Source organism: Oryx dammah, unplaced genomic scaffold (assembly GCF_014754425.2).
Source record: "Oryx dammah isolate SB20612 unplaced genomic scaffold, SCBI_Odam_1.1 HiC_scaffold_9, whole genome shotgun sequence".
NCBI lineage: Eukaryota > Metazoa > Chordata > Mammalia > Artiodactyla > Bovidae > Oryx > Oryx dammah.
In genome coordinates, this window is record NW_024070193.1 from 24,973,205 (window position 1) to 24,984,286 (window position 11,082).

General features: G+C 40.6%; 1 long non-coding RNA gene across 1 annotated transcript in view; it reads right to left on the minus strand.

Moving 5' to 3' along the window:
* Nucleotides 1-10,669, minus strand: part of LOC120868025 — a 13,781-nt gene extending 3,112 nt beyond the window's left edge. Inside the window, exon 1 of the long non-coding RNA XR_005722121.1 lies at nucleotides 10,584-10,669. This is a non-coding gene — a long non-coding RNA (uncharacterized LOC120868025). The remainder of the gene's footprint in view (nucleotides 1-10,583) is intronic.
* Between the last annotated feature and the right edge of the window lie 413 nt (nucleotides 10,670-11,082).

The window sequence follows — 11,082 nt, forward strand, 5'->3', positions numbered from 1 at the left end:
CAGTCCATTCTGAAGGAGATCAACCCTGGGATTTCTTTGGAAGGAATGATGCTAAAGATGAAGCTCCAGTACTTTGGCCACCTCATGCGAAGAGTTGACCATTGGAAAAGACTGTGATGCTGGGAGGGATTGGGGCAGGAGGAGAAGGGGACGACCGAAGATGAGATGGCTGGATGGCATCACGGACTCGATGGACATGAGTTTGGGTGAACTCCGGGAGATGGTGATGGACAGGGAGGCCTGGCGTGCTGCGATTCATAGGGTCGCAAAGAGTCGGACACGACTGAGCGACTGAACTGAACTGATGTGTATATATATAAAGTATATATATATATCCAGGAGGCGGAAATGGCAACCTACTCCAGTATTACTGCCTGGTGAATTCCCATGGACAGAGGAGGCTGGCAGGCTACAATCCATGGGGTTGCAAACAGTTGGACATGACTGAAGCAACTTAGCATTCATGCATGCATACTCTGTTATATAGATAAATATATGTGATTCAGTTTTACATATATATATACTTTTTCAAATTCTTTTCCTTATAGGTTATCTCTAAATATTAAGTATAGTTCACTGTGCTATACAGTAGATCTTCTTTGGTTATCTATTATGTATATATACACAGATAATGGATATATATGTATATAAAGTAATGTGTGTGTATTAATCCTAACCATTAATTTATTCCTGCTGAACAACTTTTGATGGTAACTACAAGAAGAGACAGGAATTGCATAGCTTCTAATTCAGTCCTATCCGTGAAATTCATAAAAATACATTCACATGTAATATGCTACAGGAGTGCCTGGCACATGGTTACTAGAAAATAAATGTCCTCAAGGGTAGCTTTCTTCCACTCTCCAAACATGTGTGTTCCATGTGACGAGGGTTATATATGAGTCTTGTTGGTAATTTCATCCTAATTATCTAAGATCATAGGTTGATACTGAATAGACTCAGTAAAAAGTTTGCTTGTTGAATGAATGACCCCTGCAGCAATGAGGTGTTAACTAATACCATCTTTTTCTTTAAAATTTCAGTCACCTAACAAGTGACAAGGCACAAAGTAATTGAGCAGGTATTGCAAGCCTTCACCTTCTCAGGAAGATGGGTTTCCCAGCAGGTATCAAGCATATTCCTACAAAAGAATATTTTGTTTACTCCCCAAATGCTTAAAATCCACTGAAAAGATTGTGTTCTTTTTATCGGCCATTGTACATAATTTTCTTCTCTTCTTTTTTCATTCCTTCTCTCCACATGTTAGGCTACCTACCAAAAACTCATATACTCAAATTCTGATCAACTGAAACCTGTGGAGTTTTTGAAATATTCTCTGCTGTCTGAACATACTAAAAAATTTTTAAAATAAATAAACACTGTAAGGGTGCCCATTTAGTTTACTTAAGGAAATCAATAGTGCTTTGCTGAGGCACTGTTTACGTACAAGTGATGGGTTAATTGCAAAGAGCTCTATACTATTATTTAGTTAGCAAATTGAGAGGACAGATTTAGGGGACTGTGCATCTGTTTACTTGTTCTTATCCCAACACAATCATGCTTCAACCACAGACCAGATGATTAATGCTCAGAGAGAAGGAATTAGCCCAGGTTCACACAGGTAGTAAGTGGCTCAGATGGAATTTGGATCCAGGTCTTCAAGTCTCACCTTTGCTAGACTACTCTGTGCCCACAGTTTGAGTCCTGTGGGTCCGCACTATGCTGAGTCTGTACTAGGCAAATTAAGCCGATCAGGTAACTTCACCAAGAAAAAATTTGAAGAATTTAAGTGTATGCTATTTGAAGGAAATCAACAATGTAGTCCTTGTGGGAAAAGTAGAATTTTGGCCTTTTCCCCCACTTATTTTAGAGTTGTTTTTATTTTGAAATACGAGGTGGGGTGTAGAGAGTAGCCATTGTAATGTCTTTGGTCTTTAGAGCCTCTTAAAGTACAAACTGCAGCCCTAAGTCCTTTAAAAAGAATAAAATGGCATTTCATTTAAATATATTCTTTTCATCATTTTAGAGAAAGCTTCCTTCACATTAAGATAATGAGCTTTTCCAGCAAAATATGATGGTGAGACACTTTGAATTACCCAACTCGGAGCAAATTTTAAGCAATTAGAACAGCTCCTGAGATAAAAGGAATCACCTGATAGAAAACACATTATTTGTGTCTAGAGAGAATTACAATGAAGATTTCAGAGTAACATTATTTTCTGATTTTTTCCCTTGTTTATCTCCAGTCAGCTAAGGATTGCATTCTTTCTTCATAGATTAAGTGCCCTTCTGAATAGTTAATGGCTCACTCAGAGTTGTTTTTTTTAATTTCTTTAAAGATGTTTTTGATCTTTTTACTGGGAGCTACAGGGGATAAGTTGTGGGAAGAGTCTGTTAGGCGTATGAAAGGAATTGTATTCACTTTAAAGAAAGAATAATGAACCAATCCATCTACTCATATTTTAAATGCTCCTTTTATATCCATGACTTAGACCATTCATAAGCATGATTGGTTTCATTTAAGTTATATGCATATTCTCCTAATTATGCTTCTCAAAATTATGGGGGAAAAAAACAAGGCATAAACCTCCTTTTGCACTTGACTTACATAAACTGATATATGGCTATTGCAGAATAAACACGTGTAGTTTGTAATAACTGGGGTGAGATTGTCCAAACTGGTTGGCTGTTGAACAGGCCAAGTGGTCACAGTCATGGAACCTAGATTTACTTAGCAGTTGTTATTTGTAGGTGCCAAGGAAAGCCCTTCACCTTCACCTAATCCTCACCTGAAACCTCAGAAGCAGTGACTGCTATCAGTTTTGTAGATGAAGACAATGAGGCTAGGAAACACCATGCATGAGCAAAAGTCCCAAGGTTAATGATCCCATTCAGCCTGACTCCAGAGACTACACTTTATTTTGGGTAGATCTCACTGGCACTTGTCACTGAGGAAATTAGAAGAGTATTGAGTAGATTCAACAAGCTAGAGGAAGAACTGTTGCAGGAGTCCAGGTAGAAGATGATGGGACCTGGGATGAAAAAAAAGTTTTTTTTAATTAATTTTTTTTTCTTTTAACCTGTTCCTCCCATCCTTCACCTGCCACATCTGGCAACCACCAATCAGCTCTTCTCTATATCTATCATCTTGGTTTTTTGTTTTTAGATTCCCCATTTAAGTAAGATCATATGGTATTCACTTAGCATCAGTTCAGTTCAGTCGCTCAGTAGTGTCCCACTCTTTGCGACCCTATGAATCGCAGCACGTCAGGCCTCCCTGTCCATCACCATCTCCCGGAGTTCACTCAGACTCACGTCCATCGAGTCCGTGATGCCATCCAACCATCTCATCCTCGGTCGTCCCCTTCTCCTCCTGCCCCCAATCCCTCCCAGCATCACAGTCTTTTCCAATGGTCAACTCTTCGCATGAGGTGGCCAAAGTACTGGAGCTTCAGCTTTAGCATCATTCCTTCCAAAGAAATCCCAGGGTTGATCTCCTTCAGAATGGACTGATTGGATCTCCTTGTAGTCCAAGGGACTCTCAAGAGTCTTCTCCAACACCACAGTTCAAAGGCATCAATTCTTCGGTGCTCAGCCTTCTTCACAGTCCAGCTCTCACATCCATACATGACCACAGGAAAAACCATAGCCTTGACTAGACAGACCTTAGTTGGCAAACTAATGTCTCTGCTTTTGGACATACTATCTATGTTGGTCATAACTTTCCTTCCAAGGAGTAAACGTCTTTTAATTTCATGAGTGCAGTCACCATCTGCAGTGATTTTGGAGCCCAAAAAATAAAGTCTGACACTGTTTCCACTGTTTCCCCATCTATTTCCCATGAAGTGATGGGACCAGATGCCATGATCTTCGTTTTCTGAATGTTGAGCTTTAGGTCAACTTTTTTGCTCTCCTCTTTCACTTTCATCAAGAGGCTTTTTAGCTCCTCTTCACTTTCTGCCATAAGGGTGGTGTCATCTGCATATCTGAAGTTCCCTCAAAGTCTATTTACATTGTTGCAAATGGCCAGATTTAATTCTCTTTTATGCTGAATAATGTTCCACTGTGTGTGTGTGTGTGTGTGTAAAAACATGGGGGCTCATTTTTTTTTTTTCAAATTAGTGTTTCTGAGGTCTTTAGATGAATATCCAGAAGTAGAATTTCTGGATCACATTATGGTTGCATTTTTAATTTTTTGAGGAACCCCCATATTGTTTTCCATGTGTGTGAAAGTCACTCAGTCGTGTCTGACTCTTTGCAAGCCGATGGACTGTAGCCTGCCAGGCTCCTCTGTCCATTAAATGATGCAGGCCAGAATACTGGAGTGGATAGGCATTCCCTTCTCCAGGGGATCTTCCCAGCCCAGGCATCAAAACCAGGTCTCCTGCATCGCAGGCTGATTCTTTACCATCTGAGCTACCAGGGAAGCCCAGAATACTCGAGTGGGTAGCCTATCCCTTCTCCAGTGGATCTTCCTGATCCAGGAATCGAACTGAGGTCTCCTGCATTACAGGTGGATTCTTGAGCAGCTAGGCTACCCAGGAAGCCCACTGTTTTCCATAGTGGCTATACTAATTTACATTATCTCCAATACTTCTCCACATCCTTGCCAACACTTGTTATTTTTTGTATTTTGATAATAGGCCTACTTACAGATGTGAGGGGACATCTTATTGTGGTTTCGATTTGCATTTCCCTTTTGATTAGTGACATGGAATGTCTTTGAGTACACCTGTTGGCTATGTGTAAGTCTTCTTTGGAAAAATATCTATTCAGCATATCTGAAATTAAAAGATGCTTACTCCTGGGAAGGAAAGTTATGACCAACCTAGATAGCATATTAAAAAGCAGAGACATTACTTTGTCAAAAAAGGTCCGTCTAGTCAAGGCTATGGTTTTTCCAGTAGTCGTGTATGGATGTGAGAGTTGGACTATAAAGAAAGCTGAGCGCTGAAGAATTGATGCTTTAGAACTGTGGTGTTGGAGAAGACTCTTGAGAGTCCCTTGGACTGCAAGGAGATCCAACCAGTCCATTCTGAAGGAGATCAACCCTGGGATTTCTTTGGAAGGAATGATGCTAAAGCTGAAACTCCAATACTTTGGCCATCTGATGTGAAGAGCTGACTCAGTGGAAAAGACCCTGATGCTGGGAGGGATTGGGGGCAGGAGGAGAAGGGGACGACCGAGGATGAGATGGCTGGATGGCATCACCGACTCAATGGACATGAGTTTGGGTGAACTCCAGGAGTTGATGACGGACAGGGAGCCCTGGCGTGCTGCATTTCATGGGGTCGCAAAGAGTTGGACATGACTGAGCAACTGAACTAAACTGAACCTATTTTTTAATTGAATTTTTTCGGTTTTTGGCTATTGACTTCCATCTCGCTATTCCTGAGTTAAATCCTTTTACAATAAACCAGTAACTTAGTAAATAAATGTCTCTGAGTTCTGCGAGCTGCTCTAGCAAATTAAGGAAGGAGGCTGTGGGAACCTTCAGTCTATAGCTGTTTGGTCAGATGCACAGGTGATAACCTGGACTTGCATTTGGCATCATGAATTAGAGAGAATCATCAGAACATCCAGTCTCTAGCCAGGTGGTCACAAGCACAGGAGATAACTGAAGTGGGACAGCAGGGAGCAGATGGGGACATGCCTGTGGGACTGAACCCTGACTCTGAAACCTGATGCTATCTCTGGGTGTGCAGTGACAGAACTGAGTTGAATCATAGGACGCCACCTAGTGTCCTGAGACTTGCTTGCTGATATGGGAAGGAGCCCCACCCCTATACACACACTCATACACTGGAATTGAGTCCAGAACCCCAAAATACATGGCTAAGACAGGTGGTGGAGAAGGAGCTCTGGAGAAGATCTATGAAACCCTCATTTATCTGACTCCTTGTTTTTGTTGTTCAGTCACTCAGTCATGTTCGATTCTTTGTAACCCCATGGACTACAGCATGCCAGGCCCCCCTTTCCTTCAACATCTCCAGGAGTATGCACAAACTCATGTCCACTGAATCAATGATGCCATCCAACCATCTCATCCTCTGTCATCCCCTTCTCCTCCTGCCTTCAATCTTTCCCAGCATCAGGGTCTTTTCAGATGAGTCAGCTCTTCGCATCAGGTGGCCAAAGTATTGGAGCTTCAACATCAGTCCTTTCAATGAATATTCAGGGTTGATTTCCTTTAGGATTGATTGGTTTGATCTCCTTGCAGTCCAAGGGACTCTCAAGAGTCTTCTCCAACACCAAAGCTCAAAAGCATTAATTCTTCATTCCCAGCCTTCTTTATGATCCAACTCTCACATCTGTACATGACTACTGGAAAAAACATAGCTTTCACTAAATCTTCTCCAGGGAATCTTCCCAACCCAGGGATCGAACCCACATCTCCTGCACTGCAGGCAGACTATTTACCATTTGAGCCACCAGGGACGCCCCTACTCCTTGTTAGAGGAAAGCCAGTTAGAATGAGTGGAGGTCAGAATGGTGACATATTTTAAAGGAAACAGCTTCACTATTTCCAAGAAATAGAGCCAGGTTATAAAATTATTCCTTCATCTTCCCTCGAGCACTTGCTAAATAAAGAATTAGAAATGATTTGCCATTCAGAAATCAGCTGGACGGCCAATGGTGCTTCTCAAGTGTTTGAAGGTGATTAAAAGCAGTTTGCTTTTGTAAGGTGTTTAAATATTCCCTCTGGAAATCTTGTTAATCTCTTCATTTTGCTTCCCTTTTCTTTAAAAAGGGGGAAAACATAAACTCTGTTAAGAGTTGAGCCTTTCTGTGTCCCAATTAATGAAGCTTTACTCAATTAAGAAATATTGACTGGCTGCATTAGCCTGCATCTTCCTCTGGGGTCAACAGAGGCACCTTTCACCAGGCACTTAAACCTTAGCTGATGTTCGTGACTATTTTAATGACCACTCCAGTTAGCATTTTGCATTCTGCCAAATAGACTAGTGGGGTGAGGGTAGGGATAAGGGACAAAGTCTCATAGCCTCCTTTGCCTGGAAACAGACCCCAGATCATGGAACTATGCTGTGGTGGAGGTATTTCCTCTGATGTGTTGAGTACCTTCACACATCAGACTTCCACATACACTGTCTTCTTTAGTCCCTGCAACCAGCAGACATGGATTATATTTCAGCTTCCCCTTTTGCAGATGATAGAACCCAAATCGTAAACCTGTATATCCAACTATCTGTTGGCCATCTGCACCTGTACCTTCCCTGAGTAAAAGCCCAAATAACTCTCTTTTTTTTTTTTAATAACCTCCTTTTTTGTTTTGGGATTTTTTTTTTTTTTTGAGGGGGTCAGGAATCAATTCATCCATCAACAATTAGAAATCTTGACTCATTTTTGATTCTTCCTTCTCTCTGTTTTTAAACCTTGCATAATCTAACAATTGCCAGCTCTTAATGGTTTCGTTCCTATATATTTCTGTACAGTTGACCCTTGAACAACACAGGTTTGAACCACATGTTTCTACTTATATGGGGATATTTCTCAATCGTAAATAATATAGCAGTACATGGTCCTCTGTTGGTTGAATCTATGGCTGCAGAAGAATCACAGACATGGAGGCCCAACTGTAAACTATATATGGATTAACACCAACATTGTTCAAGCCTAATGGCTGCTTCCTCCAAGAACAACAGTTTTCCTCTCCCTGCCGAAGACTTCTTCCTCTTCTACAGCTGAATCTCCCTCTCCTTCCCTCTTACAAGGATACTGTGATAACACCAAGAGCTCACCCAGATAACCTCCCTCTCTCAAGGTCTCTAATCACATCTGCAAAGTCCTTTTTGCCATGTCAGGTGAGGGATGAGGACATGGACATCTTGAGGGGCTAAGCCCCGCACATCCTTCTTGCCTTGCTCACCTTTTCCTCACTTCTCACCTCCTCACTGGTCTCCCTGTCTTTAGTGTAACCCATCCTCCCTTTCTGCCACCTGTGAGCAGTGGTTCCCCAACACAGATCTGTTAACTGGACCCCCAGGGGACAGTTAACAGGACAGATGCCTGGGTTCTACCTCTAGAGATTCTGAGTCAGAAAGTCCAATGGATCTGTATTTTTTAAATCCACCAGAATACTGGTTTAAATAAGTAAATGAGCAAACAAAACTTTATACTTGGATGACAATTCCAAAATTTCAACACAAGGGTAAGTCAGAAGTTCGTTTTGAGGAACAATCTCATAGGGAACTTACCTGAGAGTGTGTTTGCGTAGCAAACATGTTATGTTTACATTGATTGCATGTTACAGATCAATGAAAATAGCAAAGTTTTCTAAAGATGGTTTTCTGCAGATATTACATTACTTTAAAAATTGTTTTAGTTAGATGTAACTTTCTGGAGGTGATGGGGTAGAGGAGTGATTTTTAATCCTTCCTTCCTCCTGCCACACCTTATCACCTACTGTTTCTCGAGGTCACTGATACCCAGGGAGTTTGGGAATCTCTGATGCTGATCTCAAACTTCTCAAGGACAAGTATTTTAGTCTCTACCTCCTAGAATTCTGGTACTCAGTGAGCATTCAATTACTATGCTAAGTGCACAATTCTTCGAATTAATGGAATTTGCTAGTACAAAATCGAAGTACAAAAACGTTTGTTAAGTTTTTACTAAAAGACAACCTACTTTGATGAGAAACTGAGGCAGAGGATTAAAGAACCATAAATACCCAGGTTGTTCAGAGGTCTAGGTGAGCATTTTCTGTTGAAGAGTGTTACCAAGGCTGGTTGGTGGTGATGCATTTCGGGACTGGATCCAAACACTCCTGGGAAGTGAAAAGCCAAGCAGATGTGTGTTATTTGTATCTGTCCAGATATGGAGTATACAGATTATACCTAGCACGTAGCGCTTCTGATGGGCCCTCAGGCACTGTTTTGAGCACTGTATATGTATCAGCATGCTTCGTCTCATGTAATTTGTATCATCTCATTTAATTTTCAGAAGACCTTAATAACTCACACACACACACAAAACATTTAAGAATGGTGAATCAGTGTGGTTAAATACCTTGGCCACGGTCACACAGCTAGGGAGTGGGTCATTAAATGCAAGCACCCTGGTTGCAGAGGTTTTACCCACCACACAACACTGCCCAGAGATGTCAGCTGTGTCACTGGGCACAGTACAAGAGAGACAGAAGAACAGGCCCCAAGTGCATGGTCTAGTTAGGTAAAAGGACACAAACACAAACACATTCTGATGCTATGACAAATAATTCAATACAAACAGACCTGCACCCTGAACTCTTAAGGAGGGCAAGATCAAGCCAGTAAATAGCACAGTTGAGAATAGAATCCATGTGTATCTGAAACCAAATCCAGGTACTTTCAAATGGAATGAGGCTATCTAAAGCAGGAGCCAAGGGAAGGTACAGCAAGGGCATTTTATTTAATCTCAGGCTAAAAAAGGCCTGGCTTTATTATTATTAAAATTTTTTTGTTGTACAATTTGGTGATTTTCATTCAATTGACTGAGTTCTGTAACTGTCATCAAAATATAATTTATATTTATGATTTATAACATTCTCATCACCCCTATAAAGTTCCTCATTCCCATGTACAGTTAATTTCTATTTCTATCTCTAGTCACAAGCAACCTTTTGAGTACTTCCTACAGGTTTGCTTTTTTCTGGACATTTCATTCAAGGGGAGTCACACAATATGTGATCTTTTGTATTGACTGCTTTCATTTAGCATAAAGGTTTTTTGGTTAATCAGTGTTGTAGCATACATCAGTACTTTTTGCAGCTAAATAATATTTCAATCTGTGGATATATCACATTTTGTTTATCCATTTTATCCGTTTGCCAGCTGACAAGTCTTTGGATATTTCCCAGTTTGGGGCTCTTAAGAATACTGTCTCTATGAACAATCATGCAGAAGGTTTTGTGCAGATGTTTTCATTTCTCTTGGGCACATGCCTAGAAATAGAATTGCTCAGTTGTTGTGATAATTTTGTTTACTTTTGAGTACGTTTAATTTTTAAGAAACTAAGTCCTGACATTTAAACAAAGATATGAAAATGGAAAAAGAAAGAGCCAAGGAAAAAGGAAGGGACAATGTTCTAGGCAGTGGGTGAAACACCAGTTTCTTTATTCCTGATGGGATACCTATAAAGTAATAACTATTGTATTTTGCATCTTAAACCCAAGGCCAAATAGTGTTATTGAAGAAAAACTGTCAATTTCTTGAAGGTGATAAATGAGCCTACATCACAGTAAGGGTGCATTTTCTCAGTTTGGTTTGAACTATTCTGTGAGAAATCATTTTAAAAAAAAAGAAGAAGAAAGAAAAACCCCAAACTAAAGCAAGGAACAAACACCCCAAAAAGGCAAGCAAATGAAAAACCAAAATGCTGGCCGTGATAATCTGACAAGAGAAAGGCACAAGTCAAAAGAAAGAATCTATACTACTCCTTAGAGTCTGTGTTTTACTGTGTTTCAGTGAGTTAATCTCTTCACATGCATAGCAATAATATTTGCACAGTCTGAAAGCCACAGCTCTGTTTGTACTGCTTCCCAGAAGATAAATGGTGTTTAGCAAAATGCAGGAAAATAATCATACCCAAGCCATCTTTCTCCAATATGCTTTCTTCCTGTTTGTCAGATTTAGCCAAAGTTGTTTTGTGTGCCTGTGCATTTTCCCTCTTCGTGTGCTTTTCTGTTCAAGACAGAGCACATATTCAGGGCCCTGGCACTTGTGCACACAATACATTGGTTAATCCAAGGTGACCTTCAGGTTTCAACTTTGTTTGCGAAGGCAGCTGCTGTACAACCAGGGAGGTAATTACGACATTACAAACCATGGACATAAAGTTGGAGAGCTGATTTCTAAAAGGCCCAAAGAGAGTTTTTACTTCTTAGTTTATGACCAGAAGTTCATGGCACATTACGTTTTTCCATTTGAAAGCTAAGAGAATCCCTTGCCACAGCTGCTAACTTCTCAAAGTGATTGGAGACAGAAAATGTCAGGATTTCTCTTGATGAGACAAGTACTCTTCAAGTGGAGTGATAGAATGCCAGCTTTGTCTCTGTACTTTAAGACTGAATAGGAAGCAGAGACT